General features: G+C 32.4%; 1 long non-coding RNA gene across 1 annotated transcript; it reads left to right on the plus strand.

Annotated features, from left to right (window-relative positions):
- Nucleotides 1-4770: 4770 nt before the first annotated feature.
- LOC148598252 (uncharacterized) lies at nucleotides 4771-6416 on the plus strand. The gene is made up of 3 exons (XR_015918707.1): nucleotides 4771-4928; nucleotides 5666-5782; nucleotides 6252-6416. It is a non-coding gene; the product is annotated as an uncharacterized LOC148598252 (long non-coding RNA).
- The last annotated feature ends 2939 nt before the right edge of the window (nucleotides 6417-9355 follow it).

The following is a 9355-nucleotide window of genomic DNA, read 5'->3' on the forward strand; positions in this document are numbered from 1 at the left end:
CACATAAAGTTTCGCAATATCATTCCAAAACATGACATTACTGTCCTCGATCTGTGTGGTTGTTTATTCTCCCGTTAAGTTCAGACATGATTGACTTTTTTTCAGGACAGAATTATTTATGGATTTGATACGAAACTCCCGTTCTAGGATTGTATATTGTTCCCATTTACACAATACACCATAACAGTCCATGTTTCCCATTGCCCTATCTCCATTTCTTATTTTAATTACGATTAGAATCATCAGTGTTTATATTCATATGTGTACTATAAAATGTTGTTTCTAAAACTTTAATGTAGTTCCATTATGGAACGAAACTTGATTAAGTAATATTTAAACAAACTTTAAGTGAAACCCTCAATAAAAACCAACAGAATGATTTTCATTTTCAGGATTTCATTTAACTTGCTTTACTCTATGTATATTTAGTGCTACTTCAGGTCTTTGTCCCTGGATTACAATCTTTTGTTGTTCGCTAGAATCTTGGTTCCCTTGATCAATCTTTCAAATGGATTCACAAATCTTTAATTATTACTTTGTCGTATCATGGTTGTGACATTTTACCGATATCTGTAAAACGGACATGGTTCACACATATGTACTTGTATTGTTCGTAATTGATAAACATGTACCTGTTACATACTGCATGCTTTCATTTCAGTCTTAATATATATAATGTAAATTTTTCACTAACTTCTTAATTTGAATATTCGAAATGAATGACATGCATGACATGACGTTATTGAACTTTTGTCAGTTTTAAATGTTTTTCATTACCTCCGAATTGAATTTTTTGCCGCACATGTATGTGATATAGCACTTGAGTGGTACACATTTTCCATTTCACCATTTCCTTCGCACATTCCCCATTCTTTTGTTAAAAATTCCATAGAGAATTTTGTATTTTATAACCCCATATAACATTCATGGCATTTTAATTTAATATATTATTAAATGATTGTGATTGTGAATAGTGTTATCACATGAACAACGTTAATATAAGTTTCAGATTCCTCAACTTTGATCATTATTATTATTATTATTATTATTATTATTATTATTATTTTGTTTTGTTTCTTGTTTGTTTGGTTTTTTTTATAAAGTTCAATTTGTAAACTAATTACCCATTTTCCAGGTTGAAAATCTCCACCCGCTATACGATATTCAAATATCCCATCCCTGTTCTCTTACTTACTACATGCATATAATCAGATGTACAAGTATTATACTCTTTAAGATCAAGAATTGCTCTTTCTTAAATTGTTTTACTTGAAATATTGTATTTACATTAGTATATTCATATGTTTGATTTTAAATTATAAATGTATTCTATAACCACTCTCGCCTTTTATTCAGGGCAACATTTGTTTTCCAAACATTGGTGTATGCTATTGAAAAAATCATGTACTGGTATTAGCTGGTATACTCATTATGGCAGTACATTAGCGATTGAACATTCAACAATAGGCAACAAATATAACCATTTACAAAAGACGGACATCCACAAAAGAATCAGATTCTTTTCTCCGTCTTTGCGAGAGGTATATGGTAATTATGGTGTCCGTCTGTTCGTAAGTTCATTTTATCGCGCAAAATGTTTTGTTACATTTCCCCTTGATTGCTCTTACAGCTACTCTGAAACTATTTACCAAAGCAATCTGATATTTTGCTTGATGCTTTTTTTTTATTGAATTCCAAAACATAGAATGCAACTGTAAACTAGAGCAATAATCAAGTTTCATTTGAAGATAGTTATAGTTTGAAAATATGGTTACTGAAATTGGATGCAAGGGTATCCTACGATGCTCTACCTAAATGGCTATTATTGGCCAAAAAGAGACGTCCGGAGTTGTTATGATTACGTTTGAATATAAATGTCATCTTTATCATCGGACGAAGTTTGAAAAACTTCCTTCCAGCTTAATAACAACAAATTAGTCTGTCAAATTTGATTGCTCACGGAAGATTAAATGCCTTTTTTATACGTGATGGATGATTATTGTAGTGTCACGGAAAAAAAACAACAAGCAGAAGGAAACAAATCTTTTTTGTTGGGGATGAAATTTTCCATAAATTTGCATGAAACGATTTCAATACTATACCAAAGGTGTCTTCTCAATGGGTGTTTTTACTGTCAAATTTGATTGAGATCAAGTATTAGAAAATTAAATGCAAAATCTGAATGAAAACGGTTAAAATATAACAGTATCACAAATAAGCTGATATAAATATCTTTGGCTACGATTACTCTTGGTAGCACATGGTTTATGGCACCAGTTATTGACTTTTAAAAGTTTACCGGTTACTAATAGTTGTTATATCATCTAAAATCTAACCAATCATGACCCAATCTATACACTATTTCCAACAACATCAATCCCAAAGTCTACACTTTAAAATGCACCAAGAAATAAAATCAAGTAAACTACGAGCAGCAGCAAAAGAAAACTGTATGAAGAGACTGTCGAGGAGAAAATAATTGAAATAATGACTAATATTCTGACGTCAATCTTGAACAAATTAAACAACCATGTAAAAATAGTAACCATGCACGTCTGAACCTCTTACCTTTTTAAGTAATACTATCAGATTATTTTTTTCAACGAAGGGGAGTCTGTTATGCTTATCTCTTCGAGCGGTTAAATTAATTTGTTAACCGCTGTTTTGCTTAAGTGTAAGTGGTTAGTTTTCTTTTATCTTAGGTTTTCCTAACGTAAATATGTAAGTTTTATAAGCGCTTCAAAGTTTTCTTTTGGGACTTTTTTTTCGGCGGAGTGTTACGTGACGTCACGTATGTTGTGGAACTATATGATAATTTTCATTCTAATTCGTCTGGCGTGAGATTGAAAACACACACATTATGTACCAAAAAGATGTCTGAAATGAGAATTTCGGTAAAATAAGCCCCGTGCAGTTCCGGGTTTTAAAACAATAGGCCTGCAGCAGCGCTAAGCTTGTCGTATAAGGCGACTGAATAGTGCTCAGAAACCTAGCCGGGGGTTAGGCGCTCTGCCCACAGAGCAACTGGGATGTGTGCCCCAGGTGGTGGAATGGGGTACCCCTGGCGTGTTACATGCTGGGGTTTTCAGGCTATAATACGGAAAACCTGACCGCAAACCATAGTGGTGCACCGTGTTGGGAAAGATGCCACGTTCCTCGCACGTTAAAGAACCCTGCTGTGGCATTCGATAGGAGTAGGAATCTTTGCGCTCCGCCACAGGAGGCTAAATTGCCCGACCTTACCCATCCCCCTTTTTCCAGTGGCAATCAAAATTTGTAGAACCTATTGTCCTTGTGACCCATCCTTTTTTTTTCATTTCATGTTCATTTTATTATCCATTTCATGTTCATTGTCTGAATATAGCTGAAATATTGCTGCTCGGACGTTAAACCCCAATAAACAAACAAACGGTTAAAATATCGGACCGATGAAATTAATTTGTTGTCATTCTAGATTTGCATAATTTTCCTTGAAAAATTCAAATTCATGAAACACACCATTTAATTTCATCAAATGATTACTTAATAATTATTGCAATTACTGAAACAGCATTAGTCATTGATATGTATTCAGCAAACTTAGATAGTTTAGAACTCCAGAATGATATACATCTGGTTGTAGGAATTATCAGCCAGTTAAATGTCTTACGCCAGAAGAGTTATTATTTATGGATAAAAACGTACAAGGATTACAGTTGAACAATTTTAGGGAACTTCTTCTTTAATCTGTAACAAGGAGCTAAAATTATTATTTCCATGGATAATCTCAATCGGGGGAAACATGGCTGTAAGCAAACCATAACAAGTACATGGAAATTGAAATCATTGAATTAAAAATGCGGGGGCGGGGTGATATAAAATTGAAGGACTTGTATCGTAGAGTTACACAACATGCAATTTTCTGAGCAAAACTTGAAAGGTTGTTATACATATATATTTCGGGATTGTGCATCATGTGATAATAAAATCAACCACGATGGCCCTTAAACGTACGTGAACATTGCATCCCCAAATAAAAAAAACTTACACGCTACATGAAAGTATACTATGGTATAGATAATGATACAATTTGCATGACTGTAACGTTTATCTTTGGAACAACATGACATGATTCAAATAGAAAATAAAAATTAACCCCCCATACCATTATAAATTTGTTTTCGGTATTTTGGAGCGTTCCATTTTGATTCTGTTTAACTTGCTGAAGGTACGCTTATAGATTGCTAATGGCGTTTATAAACATTAAATTAATTTGACAAAGTGAATGAATTTTTCTTTACTTCAGCTGACTCCTGCGGTCATTTTGTTTGAGAGACTTAGAATACGGGTAACAAAATTACGGAACACTAATCCGATCCATAATCAAGTCAAGTCCAAAATAAATCTGACAAAATAGACATTATGTCTCCGGAGATAATGGTACTGAATAGGTACGGGCATTTCAGATGAAATGACGGGTGAAATCTAGGTTTTCAGGGCACCAAACCACCTTTTCCATTACGGGGTGAATATGCAAATGGTGATTAAATAGCTGTGCATGCTATAGTGTCATAATTGGTTAATCAGTGATCTTATTCGTACAATGAACAATTTACAAAAAAAAGCAAAACAAACAAACAAAAACAATCATTACTCATTATTTTGAAGTAAACTGAGTATTTGTCCACATAGGGCTGATATATGAAAAAGACTTCAAATGATTGCAACAGTCTTTGTCGATATTTAAGAATATATGAACAAAAAATGGTCCACTTAATGTATATGCAATAAAAGATAAGAAACATTGTAAAGTCAAAAGGCATATACATTACGTTGGTTGTTGCGTAACTTTAAACATGCGCAGTTGTCCATATAAAGACAAGGATACCATAATTACCCGGTTTCTACCACTATGAAGTTTGCTTTTCTTTTCTTAGTCTTAATTGTTGGTATGTATGTCAAGTTTTTGTTGTTGTTGATGTTTTTTTTTGTTTTTTTGTTTTGTTTTTATTATTATTATTAATTATCACTTTCGTGAAATATGTCAAATCAAAATATAAGATTTTTTTTATCGCTTTTGCGTAGGACTTTGAGGAATTATTCCTTAAACTGTGCATCGTAGAACCTCTGAATGTTATGTTTTCTTTCTACTTCGATAGTTTGTGTTTTGAGTACTTCTTTTATACAATTGACTTTTAGATCAGATCTACCTATATATTCGATTCTAATGCTCATGGTGAGAAGTTTCTTCTTGATACACTGTATGTCAACTTGATAAATTTACAAATTTCAATTCATCATGGTCAAAGAAACATTATGTTTATCCAGCTGCTCTTACGCCATTAACACTATAACCACACTATTATTTACTCACTAAAAGTAGTGACGGTAAACAACTAAAGTCTTTTATATCTCATTTCTCTTTTTACAGCCACTTGGCAAAAATACAGGGATAGTTTGCTTCGTCTTAATTGGTGTAGTAGTGAGAAAATCCGTTTAATTGTTTGTTCAACAATTATTTCGATATTTTAATCGAAAACACGGCCTAATAATAATAATGTCATTTTTTCCTAACTTGCACAGTAATTAAACAATATTATAACAACAATGTTGATAACTTTTTGGATTAAAAAAAAATAGAACTGCAATATATATTTATATTGTTTTTATTACTATCTGAATTTAGCCGTTTCTGCTGAAGACTGCAGGGTCCAAGGCGACTGTACAGTGACGTCATGTGACGTCGGTTGGGACCTGCATTGCATCGATACTATCTGTACCTGTACCACTAACCTAGGCATAAGTATGGAATATTTGGATTTTTTTTAATTTTATCCTGGCAACACTGGGGCAATTGCGGGGGCGGTGTGAAGTGTAGTTCTTCTAACTTAAGCAGAGTTTGTTTCAAGCATTGATAAAAAAGTATTTGTATTCGTGCTCCTATTACGTTTTAAAGAGAGGGGGTAATTGTAAAGTTAATTTTTAATCTATTAAATAAGTATATTCGCGAATACTTATTTTGTACCCTCAAATATATTTAACATCAACCAAAGATTTTCTGCGAAAATTAGTCAAAGGCGAACTCAATACATTTACAGTAATATTAACCATTGCAAAACGATGCTTAGAAGTATTTGCTTATATTATGGTTAACTATGCTTTTAAGCATTGCCTTTCTTCTAAAATACCAAGTGTCCTTTGAAAGCACTGGGATTTACTTCCAATTATTTTTAACTGATAAAGACTAAATTGTTTTATCTTTTCATTTTCAGTTTGCCATAATAAAGATGAATGTGACTGTAAAATAGGTCGTCCACATTGTATACATGGCCATTGTCACTGTACTGGGCATTAGTCTGTCCACATTGCAGACATGGCTATTATCATTGTACTGGACATTTAAATTTGGATTGAAATTAAATTTGAAGGGAAATGAATGCTTTTTGTTTATTTCTGTAGTCCCTTTTTAAAATAAACACAGTAAATGCGAATTTATTTCGATGTCCAGAAAAACATACAACATGTTGTTTAAAGACCCTTTAAAGTCAATTTCTTGGCAAGTACAAGTGAAACATATTTTTATAAATAAAAGTTCATGAAATCAAATTAGAATGACAATTTCGTATGCAATACATTGTAAATGTAGCAAAATAAAAATAATAATGATAATAATAATAATGATAATAATGATAACATGTATTATGTAATACGAACAAATATCTAACATGCCGTGCTATAATGTGACCCATTTCATTGCTTGTGTTTATTAGGAGCTTATATTTGTTTTGAGAGGAAATCCAAATTTCTTCGATAGGCTTTTATATGCCATATCAGCTGATGTTTAAAAAACACCCCGTGCAGGGCGGAAAGACAGTTGCTGCAAACCTATGGAAAATTGACAATTCGAATTGAAAATGTCATAACGCTTATCGTATTGTTATAAATGAATTTTCCTCCTTCGTCTATTTCCTACTGAAAGTCATGATATAAGGCAGACTTTGCCAGTATCTGAAGTGTGATTTTTTTCAAACCACAAAATTCCATACCGCAAATGTAATCCAGCCCAAAATTAAATGTTCTTACCAAAAACATGAACTCATAAAAAATCACATGCTTTGTGTTCCTTGTGTGTAAGACTTTATGTTGCATTGGCTTGTACATTGATTTCTTGTATACTTTAAAAATGACAATAGAGGTTATATTATATAGTTAAGCGTCGTATCTTTAACGGACTTTTATTATTAAATGAACTAGGGAAGTGCATTTCTTTTAATTGAAAAGGAAAAAAAAAACCTCTTATGAAAGATGCTCATGAAAGTGAAGTAAATGATCAGCAAGAGTAGTCAAGGGAACAAAGGTTCTAGCAGAAATCATAAGAAAGTAATTCAGGGAGAAAGACTAAACATGGAAAACAGAGATATACAACAAAGAACATCAAGGAACTAAAATAATACATACTAAGTAACAAAAGCAAATGAGTAACTCGGACTCCACTAGACACTGGGACCATAGACCAAGAGCACCGGTAGGGTAATCGTCCTCCAAAAGGGTCTCCAAAAGATCTTTCGAATTGTTTAGGATCCAAATTGAATTGATACTACTACGGGAGTAACAAAAGTTAACGATTAAATTTGTATCGAAACATAAATAAAAAGGATCCAATAAAGGGCAGTACAACTGGAATGTAAGGATTGTATGTGGTATACAATACAGAAAAAACAAAGAATCTTTAAAAATGCCCGTTTTAAAAGAATCAATCCATATGTTTCAAACAACTGAAACTGATTCCTGAAAATAATGTGCATACCCACTGCCTTTATGAATCAAAGTGCTTTATTCATATTTGCATTTGAAAACTGTTTATTTTCCCTTGCAACATCAAGGTTCATTGAACGGATGAAGGAATTGCTTCCATAACTCCGGAACTAAAGACCATAAAACAAACACTTCAATTGAATATATAATTCAAATAATATAAAAAAATAATTCCAATATAATTAGTTTGCCTATTTATGCATTATGATTGGTTGTTCACCTTTTACGACCTCAGCAATGCCAGTTCTTACAACAGTGTAAATGCAATGCACATATCGTTAACATGTGTACCATCGCTTTGTCAAATATTAGAGCCGTTTAGAGGCTTCAACCGGTATAATCTGATATGTTCCATTCATTTTCGGCATTGTATATTTATTTTTTTAAGGATACAGTTATCAGTGGCTCTTAAATACTTTGAGTATTGAAACTGACATCCATATTACTTTGTCGGTAAACTGCCATCATTTGTAATGTCCATTTAGGGTGTCCACTGAATGATAGTTTTCAATATACTACTAATATATTTCAGATAGTAAGGGATAGGAATTATAAGAATTAAATTCTGTTTGTTTGTTTGTTTTTTTTTTTTTCAGAATTTGTCGATGTGGAAAATCGGACCATTCTCACACAAACTTGACATGAAAGTCCTTTGGACTTTTATTTGTTTTGTGAGTGAACGGTCCGATTTCACACATCGCTAAATTCTGAAAAAAAAAGGTTTAATCCTATTATGCATATAGAAACCTAACAAACGAAAATATGCAACCCAAAAACAACCAATAAATGGGAGAGCAATCCCGGTTAACTGATGTATATTTAATTTCAGAAGTAAAACGGTTTCTGATTAGATAAAAAAAATCGGTTATCATTTCACAGACCAAATTTTGTTATGACTGTGATGTCACCAAACTTTTGCCAATGATTTACTAGTTGAATTTGGTGAATAAATCAAATTATTAAGAATGATTGTTATATATGTTCGCTCTATTTGAAATAACCTCTATGCACACCACACATTCAAGAGTTTCTGCTACGCAGATTATTTAGTGTGCACCACTTGATTGGGGTTATTTCATCATAGACAGAAAAATATAACAGTCATTCCTTATATATTTCACAGTTCCTTAATTAATGTAGAAAACCTTCACAGAAGGAAATGCTATAGTAATTCAAATACGCTTCTTTTTTCTTTTGAGGGTACTCGTATATACAATTTGTGTAACTCCTTAAACTTCATACAGTACAAACTGTCCTATGTAATCCTTGAATGATCCGAACATCTGCTTAAAGAGACACTTTTCAGAGTTGCCTTTAAATATTTATCTTAAATCTATGAATATCTGTCTAAAACGGACCAACCGTAAAGTTTTAAAAAGGGTTCAGATTAGACAAATTTTACTCTACTGTTATATATGTATTTTATTTTGGTTCACTTGAACATAAGTAAAGATTCAGCAGATTAACTCATGAGGTACGTACAGCTCTACATATTTTGCAATATATGATAAAATCAACATTTACGGAAGACAAGAGAAAACGATGGTAATTGGTAGAACCC

This window comes from Perna viridis, chromosome 14, assembly GCF_037379345.1.
Source record: "Perna viridis isolate PV_CMFRI_1.1 ecotype Kerala chromosome 14, ASM3737934v1, whole genome shotgun sequence".
Classification (NCBI taxonomy): Eukaryota; Metazoa; Mollusca; class Bivalvia; order Mytilida; family Mytilidae; genus Perna; species Perna viridis.